Below are 17089 nucleotides of genomic sequence, written 5' to 3'. Positions count from 1 at the left end.
AGCAAAGCAAGAGCAATGACAAAAGTGCAGAACACATTTCTCAGTGCCAAAGCAGGCAACTCCATCAGTCTAACAAATATGGTTGAAGAAGCAGCTTAGGGCACTCCAGCCAATTGTTATCTGACCTCAGGGTACCCTGCCTACCTTCAAGCAAGTTACTAGACAGTACCTATATATCAACTTCACCAGTTGTAAGTAAGGTCAATTTTTACCACACAGTGTATCTGAATAATATTGCAAAGTTCATGACGTGCTAAAGACTTGCTTCAAGACCTTAACTGTACAAAAAGGAGCAGGAGCCAACTCAAACAGTAACAACTAAACCCCAGACTGTTTTGAAAGAAGATGAAGATTATTTGAAAAAAACCCTGCTCAAACAGGAAATAACAGGAATGAAAGGAGAGAGTTAGATTGCAAATTTGCATCCAGTTCTATCTGTGGATGAGGCTTTGGATTCATAAAATTATTACTGGCCAGAATTTTTTGTTCAATATTTCATTCCATTTAAATTCTTGTGCCCATTTCCAGGTAACGGAGAGTGAAAAATTATTGTGATTTCCTAATGTGTGGAATCAGCTTTCTACTGCTTATTTACTTGTACCAAGAGACAAATAGACCTAGTGGCTTATGACTGACCAGAAATGAAGCATAGGATCTTAGAAATATTTAGTTTGGAAAAGACGTTTCAGATCAACAAGTACAACCATGAAGAGGGGTTAAGTGGTGAGTACCATTCTGAAAGCGTTGTGAGACAAAGTCTTTATCTGTGTACATACAGGCAACACAGTTTTGGCTTTCAATAATTTTCCATTGTCTTTTTTTGTCCTTTCATCTTTGTCATTGGAAATTATATGTTTGCAGAGGCTTGGTACAAAAAGCTCTTCTATCACATCTGCTCAAGAGGTTTTAACAAATGGACCTCAACTGTCAGGTTCATTCATCTGCTTCTAGTGCTTTGTCCAGGTTTTCTCTGGAACTGAAGCATGAAGAGCAAGAAGAAATATGATCAGACTGAAAATGCCATCAGCTTGAACTCTAAACTGAATCCAGATATCCACATATAAAGCTGTACTTCGCTTCTGTGTGAGAAAACTTGTTTCCTTGGGCTGTGCCATAAATTTCATTTCCATCACTTGTTTAGTAGATAGGAACATTGTAGGACACTCTTACCATGCACTCTGAGGTGGTGGCAAATGAATAACCATAAAGGTTTCTTTCACACTGAAACACCTAGGTAGTTCATGTGGAGGAGCAACATGCAAGTACTTCAGCTGTTAAAACTCTAAGTATAAAATAGTCACATGAATTATTTTTCCTCAGTATTTCAAGTACCTTCTTTACAGCAGCAAGCCAGATCTGACCTATTCCAGTAAGATCTTGACTATCCAATGTTACATGCAGCTGTTTGGACACATGTTTTTCTACACTGCAGTGGAATTTGTTGTCTACGTACTCCCAGGAGACTCAGGTATACTACCACTGACTATCAGATGAAGAGATAATCTCATGACCTTGGCTAGACCATTTATCAAACTAAACACAGGGCATTTGTTGTCTGACTTGCTGTCTGATGCTTAATCCTTTAGGTTCTCTCTTAATGCAGTTCAGAAAGTAAATACTGCAGTCCATGAGCTACATGAGAAACATTAGTCTTTATATATCTGGCACACAAAGCACATGCTTTTCTGCATTTTTCTGCACAGTGCTTTCCATTGGCTCTCCCGACAGACTCTTCTCTATAAAATTCTTGTATCTAGGAGCTCATTGGAAAGGAGCTCATTTCCTAGGAACAGCTTGTTTCCTGAGCAGCATATGCTAGTTGACCCTTAAAAATTTTATGTGTTCGGGAAATTGGCTGTAACATGGTCACAGGCAGATGATTTTACAGGAGCACCTGCTGGAAGCATTTTCAGATCTCTCCTTTGCTGCCACTCACTGATATGTCCTCTTCCATTGCATCTGCAGTGCCTATAAAATCCTCCTTTGTTTTATTCACTGACAGGCTTGAAAATAGCTCTGTAACTTTTGTTCCCTCAGCAGACACATGCTGCCCTTCAGACTCTCAGGGTTGTGTTGGGACTGAGGACTGACCAAAGCTGTGAGTGACACTGTCTTCTCCACCTGGAGAAAAATGCAGGCATGAGATGCAGATTTCTGCTGTTACACATTGTGTTGTTTTCTTCAATTCCATCTTGCTCAAGCTCTCTATTTTAAGACTCAGATTTTGAGTTTACATGAAAAGTGGCATTCTTTCCCTCTTTTCCAGAGAGAAAAACTGCATCACAAACAAGTGTTACATATGGCCTATGCTTACATAAAAAAATCCACAGAAGATGGTTTTGAACTAATCTTTTTCTGGTTATTGTTATTTAGCAGATCTACAGATTTCCACCCTTCTTACGGCAGGGAGGCTGAAACTGCATGATCTTTAAAGGTCCCTTCCAACTCAAACCATTCTATGATTACATTCCATGCTGGTTGATACCGGCTGGGATAGAAATGGTGTTCAGAGATGAAACCTGACCTGCAATACATACATCACACAACAGTGTATTTTGCCCATCTTTCTGAATTTGTCTAGTGAGAGTGAAGGTAAAAATAATGTTCCTTAGAAACTGAAACTACATGTAATATGCAGAGCTCATGTCTTTCAATATGTAAGCACTACACCATTGCTGTAGGAGGCATATATGTGTATATTACTATGAAATGAGACATGATGTACTACTTGTGTCTTTATTATACTCAGCTCAGAAAGCAGAAATAATTTCTGTCTTGACAAATACAAGAACTTGGATTAAAAATGGAACAAAAAATCCTCAGAAAAGCTGCTCCTTCTTGTAGTGTTCACCATTTGAATCTTCTTTTTCTTATGGTAGATCACTGCAGATCTTATTCTATGCCTTTTTTGTTCCCAAAGGATGCAGAACTGGAAGCTCATCTGTATGTTAAGCAGCTCTAATATAGCTGAAAATTTCAGAAATATGCAAACAATAATAAAATGTTGCAAATTTCTTGGGTGTCTGTGAGTAAAATCTATCACCTTGAAGAAAAAATCAGAGAAGTCCACAGAGCTGGAACAAAGCATGCTTACAAACATGGTGCAACACAGGATTTGCAGCTGGAGAGGCTTCTCTTGCTCTTCTTTTGGGGCTGATTTCCACCATATGGAGCATATACTTTCTTTTTGTGCACCATTTCCCTGTTTCTGTGGGCAAAAAATCCTATAAAATCATTTTGCTGATAATAAACATCACAAAAAATTTGATGTTGACAAGGAACATCATTCCTAGATATGCTGCAGGATCACTCGCTCTGGCATGAGGAGCTAAGTGATATATTTCTGGGAAGAGATGAAGAGAGAGTGCAAAAGGGTCCAGCAACTGTTCAGATCAGGTAGAAAACATTCAGGGAAGAGAAATGTCCTGTAGATAAAGAAGACTGAAGAGAGGCAGGCAAGCGGAGGGAAGGAAGGAAGGACAGATGGAAGGAAGGAAATGAACAGATGTCTTACATCCTTCTAATGTCCATGTGTGAATTAACACCTCTGTAATGAGCAATGTTTGATCAAGTTCTCACCAACAGGGGACGGCTGGTGACCAACATGAGGCTCGGGGACAGCTTTGCTTGCAGTGATCATGAAGCACTTGAATTTAAGATCCTCATGGCATCTAGGAAATGTATTCCAAGATTACAACCCTGGACTTTAGGCATGCAGACTTTGATCACTCAGGGATCTGCTGGCCAAAGTACTATGGGACAAAGCCCTAGAGGGAAGGGGGACCCAGGACAGCTGGATTCAAGGATCACTTTCTCTGTGTCCAGGAGCAAAGTAAACCAACAAAGAGGAAGGCAGGAAAGAATGCTCGGAGACCTGCCTGGATGAACAAGGAGCTCTTGGACACACTATCACTGAAAAATAAACTTTACAAGGATTACAAGAAAGAACAGCTAGAATAGGGGTCATGTAAGGAAGCTGTCCGAGCAGCAAGAGACCTGGTTAGAAAAGCCAAAGCTCAGTTAGAACTAAATTTAGTCAGGGAGATCAAGGGGAATAGCAAAAATTTCTATAGGTATATTAACAGCAAAAGGAAGACCAGGGAAGGTGTGGGCCCCCTCAGAAAGGAAACAGGTGAACTAGGAACAAATGATGTGGAGAAGGCTGAGGCTGTTGGTGACTTCTTTACCTCAGTCTTCACTGGCAAGGGCTCCAGCCATGCTCCTGAAGTTACAGATGACAATGGCAAGGGTTGGAAGGAAGAACTGTAAGTGAAGATCAGGTTTGTGACCATCTGAAGAACCTGAAAGTGTACAAGTCCATGGGACCCAATGGGATACACCCATGGGTACTGAGGGAACTGGCAGATGTGGTTCCTAAACCACTGAATATTTTATTCCAAAAGTCATGGCAGTCTGGTGTGGTCCCCATTGATAGGAAAAGGGGAAACATAACTCACATTTTCAAAAAGGGAAAGAAGGAAGATCCAGAGACCTATAGGCTGACCTATAGGTCAGTCTCACCTCTGTGCCCAATAAGATCATGGAACAGATCCTCCTGGAGGCACTGCTGGAGCAGAAGAATAATGAAGAGGTGACTGGGTATAATCAACATGGCTTCACCAAGGGCAAATCATGCCTGACAAACCTTGTGGCTTTCTATGAAAAGGTCACAACATCAATAGAAAAGGGAAGAACAGCTGACATCATTTACCTGGAACTGGGCAAAGCCTTCAACACAAACCCACACAACATCCTGCTGTCCAAGCTGGTAAAATACGGCTTTGATGGATGGAACACATAGTGGATTAAGAACTGGGTTGATGGCTGCACCCACAGAGTGGCTGCCAATGTGTCCATGTCCAAGTGGAGGCCCATGACAAGTGGAGTCCCTCAAGGATCAATGTTGGGACTGGTTCTGTTTAACATCTTTATCAGTGACATGGACGGTGGCATTGAGTGCACCCTCAGCAAGTTCCCTGATGATCCCAAGCTGGGTGGTGTGGCTGACACGCTGGAGGGCTGGGTGTGGCTGACCATCCAGAGGGACCTTGACAGGATGGAGAAGTGGGACCATGCCAACCTCATGAAGTTCAGCAAGACCAAGTGAAAGGTCCTGCATGTGGGTTGAGTCAAACCCAAGCACCAATATAGGCTGAGCAGTCAGTGGCTTGACAGCAACCCTGAGGAAAAGGACTTGGAGGTGCTGGTGGATGAGAAGTTCAACATGAGCCATTAGTGTACACCTGCAGCCCAGAAAGCTAAACGTATCCTTGGCTGCATCAAGAGAAGTGTGGCCAGTAGGTCGAGGGAGGTGATTCTCCCCCTCTGCTCTGCTCTTGTGATACCCCACCTGGAGTACTGCATCCAGTTCTGGAGCCCCTTTTACAAGAAGAAAGACATGGATGTGCTGGAGTGTGTCCAGAGAAGGGCCATGAAGATGATCAGAGGGCTGGAGCACCCCTCCTACGAAGACAGACCGAGAGAGTTGGGGTTATTCATCCTGGAGAGGAGAAGGCTCCAAGGAGACCTTATTGTAGCCTTCCAGTATCTGAAGGAGGCTACAAGAAAGCTGCTGAGAGACTTTTTAAGATGTCAGGTAGTGATAGGACTAGGCGGGAAGGGATTGAAACTAAAGGAGGGTTTTTCCAATTTAGATTGGAAGTTATGAAGAAGTTCTTCACCACGAGGGTGGTGAGACACTGGCACAGGTTGCCCAGAGCAGTGGTGGAAGCCCCATCCCTGGAAACTTTTAAGGCCAGGCTGGACAGAGCTCTGAGCAACCTGATCTGCTGGGAGGTGTCCCTGCCCATGGCAGAGGGGTTGGAACTTCATGATCTTAAAGGTCCCTGCCAACCCTGAAAATCCTATGATTTTAAGATTGGTTTGTCTAACATACCAAGGCCAAGAGAGAGATTTATTCCTGTTCATCTTTCTCTTACCTCCCAGGAAGTCAGGGAGCAAGCCAAATTGCAATAATTTGTGACTGTAAAGCAAACACGGAGATCTAATTCTATTGTTTTTTGCCAGTAGTCTCTTTAAATACACTGTCCTGGCTTTTATTTGCTTTTTAAAGCCTATTAGTTCTGTCAGTAATGTTTTTCTTGGGGGAAAAAGTTATTCTAGCTGAGTAGCCTTTGATTATTTCCATTATTATTTGAGACAGTTGTATGACTTACAAAACGTTTATTATGCCCCCTGGCCACTTCAAATGCTGATGTCTCTCTTTAGCATCACTTGATTTGGTTTTAGAGTTTTATGTAATTCAACTGACAGAAAATGATTTAGTCAGGTCTTAAAGCAGGTTTCTTTTTTGACCTACAAATCTGATTTCCAATCAACAACTGCTATTTGATTGTCTTAGAAATTTAGATAAAGACAGACAGATAGATGTGTCCTATTCTGGTGCTCCTTTGTTAGTTTTATTAGTTTAGCTTCACATGAAGCATCCTTAAATATACTACTTTTTTCATAGTGATGTTGTATGGACACTTTGGGCAGTAGCTGGTTGAGTGTTCATTGTGAATCTAGGTGTGAAGAGAACATCATCAAGGTTTTACAAAGGCTATAAGTATGACTAACAAAGCAAGCATGTAGATCAGACAATTTAAAGTTTCCTTTTATAAGGCTCTTATAAGGATTCTTATAAGTATTTTCCCCCACCAACAGAAACCACATAAAATTTGGGAAAATTAGATGTGTCATGGCTTATATGACTGTTCCAGTCTTACAATTTTTTACACTCATTCTGTTTTTCTAAATTTGGAAAGGACTTTTATAAGTTTGGAATGGACTACATCCTCAATCCCCAGGTGTAAGAAAACAGAAAAGGAAGGCAAAAACAGGGATTGGGAAGTTGAGTGAGTGAATTGAGTAAATTGAATGGCAAGAAGGAAATGCACAGGCAGTGCAGGGATGCTGCCCACTGGTATAGGGATGGGGCCAGGAAGACCACGGCATTACTGGAGATGAACTTGGCAAGGGATGCAAAGAATAATAAGAAGGGTATGTTATAATAAGAAGGTATACGTTTAACATATAGGTATATTAAACAGGAAAGCAAGGTCAAAGAAAGTGTTATGACCTCTGATGAACTCTACTAGAATACTGGCAACAATGGACACTTGGAGTACATCCAAAGAGCAACAAATATGGTGAAGAGTCTATAGAACTAATGTGGAGAAAAGGAGGCTGAAGGAAGATATTATTGCTCTCTACAACTACATGAAAGGAGGTTGTGGTTAGGTGGGTGTTAGTCTTTTCTCCCAGGTCACAAGTAGTAAGACAAAAAGAAACAACCTCATGATGCACCAGAGGATGTTTAGATTGAATATTAGGAAAAATTTCTTTCCGAAATGTTATCAAACACTGGAACAGGCTTCCCAGGGAAATGGTTGAGTCACCATACCTGGAGGTATTTAAAAGTCCTGTAGATGTGGCACTTAGGGACATAGATTAGCTGGACTGGGCAGTGTTGCATTTATGATTAGACTTGGTGACCTTAAAGGTCATTTCCAATCTAAATTATTCTATTATTCTATTCTGTGAAAAGGCATAGCAGTCCAAAATCCCCAATTACTGCAAAAAGGGAAGTATTGCACCCATTTTATAAAGGTTAACAGGAGAACCCTGAGAACTCTTCACTTGTAAGCCTCAGCTCTGTGCCTAGGAAGATCATGGAACAGATACTCCTAGAATCTATGCTAAGGCACAGAGAAGACAAAGAGGTGATTCAAAACAGTCAGCATGGCTTCATCAAAGACAAATCTTCCTTAATCAACCTAGAGTCCTTCTATGATAGAGTGACTACATCAGTGGACAAGGGAAGAGATACAGATATATCCCTGGACTTCTGTAAGGCTTTGACATGGTGCCCCACAACATCCTTTCTTTAAATTGGAGAAATAATGATTTCACAGATGGACACTTTAGTGGATGCGAAATTGGTTGCACATGTCTGAGGGATAGGATGCCACCCAGAGTGACCTGGACAAGCATGAGAACTGGGACAATTTGAACCTCATGAGTTTCAACAAGGCCAAGTACAAGGTCTGCATATGGGCCAGGGCAACTGCCATTATCAATACAGGCTAAAGGATGGAGGAATTAAGAGCAGCACTATGAAGAAGAACTTGGGAATACCAGTGGATGTGCACTCACAAACCCTACTCACAGAAGGCAATCCATATTCTGGGCTGCATCAAAAGGAGCATGGCCAGCAGGTTGAAGTAGGTGATTTTTCTTCTCTACTTTCCTCTGCTCAGACACCACCTGGAATAGTGCATCTTGCTCTGGGGTCCTCAGTTCAGGAAAGGCGGGGACCTGGGAGTGGGTCAAGAAAAGGGTCACAGAAATGATCAGAGGTATGAAACACCTCTCTTGTGAGGACAGTCTGAGAGAGTTGGGATTGTTCAGCATGGAGAAGAGAAGGTTCAGTGGAAACCTTTTTGCAACCTCTCAGTACTTAAAGGGGATTTATAAGAAAGATTGGAACACATTTTTTTAGTATGACCCATAGCAATAGGACAAGAGGTATTTGCTTTAAGATAAAAGAGGGTAGATTTTTACTAGATACAAGGAAGACATTTTCTATGATGAGGGTAGTGAAGCACTAGAACAAGTTACCCAGAGAGGCTGAAAAAACTTGGAAATATTCAAGCTGGAGGGACCCCTGAGTGACCTGAAGATGTCCCTGTTTACTGCAGGGTTGCACTTTATGTCCTTTGAAGGTCCCTTTAACCCCAAATTATTTTATGATTCCATGACCCTGCTGCAAATTAGAAAGTTACATAACAGGTGGCATCCAATGGTGCAGCCAGGATGTACTGTGAACAAGCTTCTCTCCCCCAGCTTTTAAAAAAATTCCTATTTTGCTGAAGGAGTCAAAGAAGATCATGCTTCCAGCTTGGAGCTGGAAGCCATCGTGCATCAGGAAAGCTATGATGTAGTCGCTATCACGGAAACGTGGTGGGATGACTCCCATGACTGGAGTGCTACCATGGATGGCTATAGGCTCTTCAGAAGGGACAGGCAGGGTAGGAGAGGCGGAGGGGTAGCCCTATATGTTAGGGAGTCTCTTGACAGTGTAGAAATTGAAGTCTGTAATAATAAGGTGGAATGCCTGTGGATCAGAATCAAGGGGAAGGTCAACAAGGCTGATATCGTGATGGGAGTCTGTTACAGACCACCCAATCAAGATGATGAGGATGATGAATTATTCTACAGGCAGCTGGTGGATGTCTCCAAATCGTCATCCCTTGTTCTTGTGGGCGACTTTAATCTACCAGGCATCTGCTGGGAACTCCACACCACAGAGAGGAAGCAGTCTAGGAGATTCCTGGAGTGTATAGAGGATAATTTCCTGCTCCAGCTAATAAATGAGCCCACCAGGGATGGAGCCTTGCTTGACCTTCTTTTCACAAACAGAGAGGAGCTGGTGGGAGATGTGGTGGTCAGTGGACGCCTGGGACTTAGCAACCATGAAATAATAAAGTTTTCAATATTCAGGGATAAAAGGAGGGTCATCAATAAAACCTCTACACTGGACTTCCAGAGGGCAGATTTTGGCCTATTCAGAAGACTTGTTCAGAGTATACCCTGGGAAACAGACCTTGAAAACAGAGGGGTACAGGAGGGATGGTTGTACTTCAAGGAACAAGTTTTAAAAGCACAGGAGCAGGCTGTCCCAGTGTGCCGAAAGGCGAGCCGGCGGGGAAGACGACTGGCCTGGCTGAATTGGGAGACTCTGAAAGAAATTAGGGTTAAGAGGAGGGCCTACCAATTATGTAAAAAAGGCCTAACTACTGAGGAGGAATTAAGGAATATTGTTAAGTCATGTCGAAAGTAAATCAGAGAGACAAAGGCACAATGTGAACGGAATCTCGCCACCTCTGTGAAGGATAACAAAAAGTCCTTCTACAGATACATCAGCAGCAAAAGAAGGGGCAAGGAAAACATCCATCCTTTACCGGACACGGGTGGGAATATAGTTGTCAAAGATGAAGAAAAGGCTGAGATATTTAACACCTTCTTTACCTCAGTTTTCAGCAGAAAGACAGGTTACCCTGAAGATGGATGTCTTCTAGAGCTCATAGAAAGTGACATGAATCTAAACACCCCCCCTGTAATCCTGAAAGACACAGTCAGTGACCTACTAAGATGCTTGGATCCCCACAAGTCTATGGGACCAGATGGGATCCACCCAAGAGTAATGAAGGAGCTGGCAGAAGAGCTTGCCAAGACTCTCTCTATCATCTACCAACAGTCCTGGCTCACTGGGGACATCCCAGATGATTGGAAGTTGGCTAATGTCACGCCAATCCACAAAAAGGGCCGGAAAGAGGACCCAGGAAACTACAGGCCCGTCAGCCTGACCTCAGTGCCTGGCAGGGTCATGGAACAGATCATCCTCAGTGCAATCATACAGCACCTGCAGGATGGGCAAGGGATCAGACCCAGCCAGCATGGGTTTAGGAAGGGCAGGTCATGCCTGACCAACCTGATCTCCTTTTATGATCAGGTGACCCGACTGGTGGATGAGGGGAAGGCTTTGGATGTGGTCTACCTGGACTTCAGCAAGGCCTTTGACACCGTCTCCCACAGCATCCTCCTGAAAAAACTATCAGCCTGTGGCTTGGGCAGGAGCACCCTGTGCTGGGTTAAGAACTGGCTGGAGGGCCAAGCCCAGAGAGCGGTGCTGAATGTTGCTGCATCCAATTGGCAGCCGGTCACTAGTGGTGTCCCCCAAGGATCAGTGTTGGGCCCGGTTCTATTCAATATCTTCATTGATGATCTAGATGAGGGGATTGAGTCCATCATCAGCAAATTTGCAGATGACACCAAGCTGGGGGGAAGTGTCGATCAACTGGAAGGCAGGAGGGCTCTGCAGAGGGACTTGGACAGACTGGAGAGTTGGGCTGATTCCAATGGGATGAGGTTTAACACGGCCAAGTGCTGGGTCCTGCACTTTGGCCACAACAACCCCATGCAGCGCTACAGGCTGGGGACAGAATGGCTGGAGAGCAGCCAGGCAGAAAGAGACCTGGGAGTCTGGATTGACAGGAAGCTGAACATGAGCCAGCAGTGTGCCCAGGTGGCCAAGAAAGCCAATGTCTTCCTGGCCTGTATCCGGAACAGCATCGCCAGCAGGTCCAAGGAAGTGATTCTGCCCCTGTACTCAGCCCTGGTGAGGCCACACCTCGAGTACTGTGTCCAGTTCTGGGCCCCCCAGTTCAGGAAGGATATCGAGGTCCTGGAGCAGGTCCAAAGGAGGGCAACCAGGCTGGTGAAGGGACTCGAGCACAGACCCTATGAGGAGAGGCTGAGAGAGCTGGGGCTGTTCAGCCTGGAGAAGAGGAGGCTCAGGGGAGACCTCATCGCTGTCTACAGCTACCTGAAAGGGGATTGTAACCGGGTAGACGTTGGTCTCTTTTGCCAGATGACTTTCAACAAAACAAGAGGGCATGGTCTTAAGTTGTGCCAGGGGAAATTTAGATTAGATATTAGAAAGAATTTCTTTACGGAGAGAGTGATCCGGCATTAGAATGGGCTGCCCAGGGAAGTGGTGGATTCTCCTTCCCTGGAGCTATTTAAAAAGAGACTGGATGTGGCACTCAGTGCCATAGTCTAGCAACTGCAATGGTGGTTCAAGGGTTGGACTCGATGATCTCTGAGGTCCCTTTCAACCCAGCCAATTCTATGATTCTATGAATTCTATGATTCTAAACTAAGGGGTAACCTTGTGAGGAATTTCCTGTAGTTTTTCGGTAGCTACATGAGCAATACTTGGAAAAAATCATGTGAGGTGAGGAGGGAGTGCAGAATTGCTGTTGCTACTTTTGGGGGGCAGTCCCTTAGATTTTTATAGTAACATTTTTTTGGTTATATCAAGGTATGGTACAGTCCTATATGAAACAATACAGTTGGAGTGAACAGCACTGTTTGAGTCAGACATCCCTAGCCAGAATATTGCTGCAGTTAACTTATGAAATGGCAACCAGACAGATTTTTTTGTAATTACAGACAGATTTTTAATTAGGGGCAAGAGCAGTGCATTTAAAATGCTTCTTAGTTTGTGAACTTTTAGTCTGCTACACTGCAGTTGGAAGGTGGGCAATGTAAGACTTCAGATGGGTTTTGAGATGTGCTCTTAGTCTGGTACATTCCAAGCAAACTATTCTATTTTTAAGCAAGCAGTGAACTAATGCCTGACAGCATTAGAAATACTTCTATTTGTCTTGCACCTCTTACCACTGATATAAAGAAAAATGAACCTTTGTAGCATATCTGTTTATCCCAGGAAGTTAGGACTTAGCTAAAATGATGTGCTACTGTTCAATGACTCCTGCTGCATATTCAGAGATGTAGCCTACATGCTGAAATGTATGTGGCCTATGAAAACTCCGAGCAGGAGCTAAATTTTATCTCATGCTTTTATGGATGGTTTAATTGTTATTAAATACTTAAATTCAGTATCTTACTCTTGGCTTAAGTAAGGCATCATGTCCCCTAATTCACAGTGCTAATTTCTACTTCACTGTATTAATTTATGTGCAAATTTCGAGGTCAAATGTATCCTTTTATTTTCTATTTATATTCCATACATTTTCTGTTACATTCTTTCATCCAAACTAAAAGCCATTAGGGCTGTTTTTGTGCAGTATCAAAACATAGAACCTTACATAGAAGCACATAACACATACTTCTAAAGAGCAGTTGCTACTTTCCACAGCACAGCAACTGCTTTCCACTGATGTGATTTTCTATGTATAAGATCTGCACACATGCAGCACACATCAGGTGTGCATGCCAGCCTGATGCTGCCTGGATAGTTCTTTTGATCAGAAATTTTATTTTCATATGGTTTCTAATAATAGGTAATATGTAGTCTGCTTATTTAAAGCTTATCTCTTGAATTATTGCTCTTTTATGGTATCACAAAGAAATCTGCATTTCTTCTATTTTAATGAAATCCACACTCTTGGTTATATTCATCCTGTTTCTTTTCAGCCTGAATCATGAAGCCAGCTTGATACCACTGGTCAGATTATGACTGATGTGTGTTTTTTCTCCCTTTGCCTTGTTTCACTGCAGTCCTTCTTTCAGTCATGCTGTCCATTTCCACTGGTTTTGTGGAACTACTCTTTTACTCCCTGTGCATATTTGATGATCAGATGCTCCTCATTGCTTCCTTCCTCTCTTCAGCTGACTACACTGTATTCCAGGCTTACAAACACCAAGGTTTACTAACATGTCTTCTTTGCAAGTTCTGCAGTCCTGCAGTCCTGCAGCACCATAGTCTTGCAAATTAGGCCACTTGAGTATTCACTTGGCAGTTTCAGAAGTGCTTCCCAATTTAGAGAAGCAGCCCTAAAATCAAAAATGTCAGCTGCTTCTGTGAAAGTCCATCTTTGGGAAACTGCAGCTGCTCGGTATTTCAAGAGATTTTTATATACTTGAAGAGTCTTCATTTCTCGTGGCATTGACAAATTCTTACACACAGGAAATGTCATCCTCAAGACTATTCTCCAGTGCTGAGAAGTGATGCCACAGTACAGGTGTTAGTCTTAGCACATGAAAGTGGTTTGCAAAGCTGGTTTGTAGAGTGCAGGTAATATATTCATGGTAAACTGCAAATAAAAATAGCAGATTTTTTCTGAGTTCCTGCCTCTGAGGAGATTCTATAATAGGTTCACTGCATTCAGTGAGGGACAAATTAATGAAGAATCATAGCAAAATCATTGGCGAGTGCGTATGCAAGAAATTGTGCATGCCAGACTATGGAGAAAGAGAGAAAGGGACAAGGGAAGCAGGACTACCAAGCATATCTTCCAGTCAAAAAAATGTGATGCATGGGTCTCAGCATCAGTTGGAAATAAGTGCAACTTATGAAATTCAGGACCTCTCAGCTGCTGATGACATCATTCAGTAAGTCTTGTGCATTGCTGCCTAACAAGCCAGTTTGCACAAAATGGATCATTCTATGTTTGTTAGGGCTAGTAATTGCAAGTCTGTGCTCCCTACTTCAGAATATCTTCAGAATATCTTTCCCATGTAAATTTCTTTCATTTCTTTTTTTTGTTTCTCTGGAGTTTTGCATGTTTGTGGGTGGTTTTTGATAGACAGAAGAAATAGATGTTCCATCAAATCCTACAGCTCTTCAAGTTTAAAACTGTAGGGAAGGCTATACCCACATCCTCTCTCCCTCACAAGTTCTCTTCCTGGAATTCACCTTAAAGCAGTGTAGGAAGACCTGAGTGCACATTCTGGGTAGAAGAAAGTGATTTGTGAATGTACTGGTGACTCTGCAAAAAACCTCTTCATATTCAGGCTCACATGGGTAAATATAAGCAGGAAAAGTATTTACGAACTATTGCTCTGCACACAGTTTCATTCAGGGTGGAAACAATAACATAATTGTATTACATATCCTGTCTCTTGAAAAACCACAAATAAATTCAGTAAAGTAACATGGGCCTGGTGTGACATAAATTATTTCCTGAAATGAATGAAGGGGGATAAGTGTATGGTGCTGTATCCTTGCCCATTTTGACTGGCAAATCTCAGGACCAAAGACCATCTTTCGGTCCATGATTGCATAATTTGTGACAAATACCACCATTATACCAGATATTACCTGGCACTATGTGTGCCAAAGAAGTTAGCATGCATAAAGGTATTGTTGAATTGTTTCTCTAGCTCCAGAGCTCTGAAAGGGATTTGTGATTGTCCAGTTTCACTATAGATGAATCAAATCAGAGCCATAATGGAGAGTTCAATACAACACTCTGAGTGCGACCTTATCATGCAGAAAATCACTTAGACAAGAAGAAGGATCAGAGGTACAAAGATTTCATTTTCTCATTTTCATGAAAAAGGTCTTTGAAATGCAAAACACTTGTGGCTAAAACCTGAAGATTCATTTTAGGTAATATAAGACATTGTACATAACTTAGACAATGTCTTTTATCCAAGATTCTATCTGTGCAGAACACAAAATAATATGAATTCAACAAACAGGTCTTATGAGTATGGACTTTGTCCCTTGCTGTGATAAAACATTTTTGCTTTTTTACACGTAGAAGTTTTTCATTATTTAATAGGTACCAGATACAGAAACCAACCCATTATCTTATCTTATTTTTTATTAAAAGTTAATGGGAAAATACCATATAAAGTATAGTGACATTTTCTGACTGAGTCCAGTTTTCTGGAGGGCATTGTGGGTAAATTTGTTACGTGGGGGAATGAGAAATGAATGAGGGTGATTACTGTATCGCATCAGGCATTTACAAATAGGGAAGAATGGATCAGGGCTGTAAATGGTGGGAGCAATGACCATGAGTAACAAAGCCGTTCATCCTGAGTGCCATTATACACCATGTACAGGGCAGTAAGGTAATCAGGCCCAATCAACATGAGTTCATGAAAAACAGGTCCTGCTTTGATGAACCTCATCTCCTTCCATGAGAAAGTGATTTAATTAGTGGATGATGGAAAGGCTGTGGCTGTGGTTTCATGGACCTTAGTAAGGCCTTCTGTGCTGTTTCAAAGAGAATTCTCCTGGAGAAACTGGCTAGATGTGGCTTAGATTGTTGTACTCTTCACTGAGTAAATCTGTCTGGATGACTGAGCCCAAAGAGTTGTGTTGGATGGAGTTAAATCCATCTGGTGGCCAGTGGTCTTCCCAGGAGGGAGTGTTGATCTGCTTGAGGGTAGGAAGGCTCTGCAGAGGGATCTGAACAGGCTGGATTGGTGGGCAGAGGCCACTTGTATGAGATTCAACCAGGCCAAGTGTCAGGTCCTGCAGTTTGGTCACAACAACCCCAGGCAAAGCTACAGGCTTGGGAAAGAGTGGATGGAAAGCTTCCCAGAGGAAAAAGGCCTCGGAGTGTTGATTGACCACTGACTGAATATGAGCCAGCAATGTGCTCAGGTGGCCAGGAAGGCTCACAGCATCCTGGATTGTGTCAGAAAGCATGACCAACATGCTATTAGCAAAATTATTGTGTCTCTGTTCTCAGCACTGGTGAAACCACACCTCAGATACTGTGTTCAGTTTTGGTCCCCTTACCACAAGAAATACATTCAGGTGCTGAAGAGCAGTGATGAAGGTAAAAAATCTGCAAGTCAAACCCTACAAGAAGAGGCTGAACAAACTGGTTGTTTAGTCTGGCAAAAAGGAGGATGAGGGAAGTCCCTGTGTACAGCTGCCTGAAAGGAGGCTGTAGTGAGGTGGATGGTGGTCTCATTTCCCAAGTAACAAGCAGTAGGACAATAGAAAATGGCCTCAAACCAAACCAGGGAATGTTTAGATTGGATATTAGAAGAAATCTCTTCACTGAAAGGGCTATCAGACACTGGGACAAACTGCCTGGGGAGTTGGTTGAATCCTCATCCCTAGAGATGTTTAAAAAACATGAAGTTAGTTGCTTAGGAACATGTTTTAAGAGCTGGACTCACTAGAGTTGGGTTAATGGCTGGACTCAATGGTCTTAGAGGTCTTTTCCAACCAGAAAGACTCTGTGATTCTGACAATAACAGGATCCCCTGTCATAAGAATTGCAAGAGATGGAATATGTTCTTTCCTTTCAAATTCCTTCCATATTTGATAAAAGAGAGCTTCAGAGCCACAAGAAAGGAATACAAATTGGCATCTTATGCACTGCTGCAATAATTTCTCATGGTCTTTCCTTTCTACAAAATGTAATTTAATTTGTTAAAATACAAGTAATTGCTACTCTTATTTCAAAGTTCTATACAAGCTTTTTCAATACCAGTCACTCACAGTTCTCATTCTTTTAGACCAAACTATGAGGTTGACTTCAAGATCTAGTCCCTGAAGATGCAGCTGGCAATTTGCTGCACAAAAGCTGTTTTATTCTTGCTGAAACAATGTTAAAGAGACTGCAGCTACCTACTATATCTGCATAACAACACAACTCAGCTCATGTTTTATTGAGAAAATTAGACTGATTTGGCAGTTTCACACCTTCAGACATGTTTTAATTATTATTATGTTATTAGCTAATAGCTTTTCTTTTTTCTTTCTAGTAACTACACTTAGATGATGAAATGCATTTCTATAACTAAT

This window comes from Calypte anna, chromosome Z (assembly GCF_003957555.1).
Source record: "Calypte anna isolate BGI_N300 chromosome Z, bCalAnn1_v1.p, whole genome shotgun sequence".
Taxonomy (NCBI): Eukaryota; Metazoa; Chordata; class Aves; order Apodiformes; family Trochilidae; genus Calypte; species Calypte anna.
The sequence above is the reverse complement of the archived record's forward strand: the minus strand, read 5'-3'. Positions refer to the sequence as shown.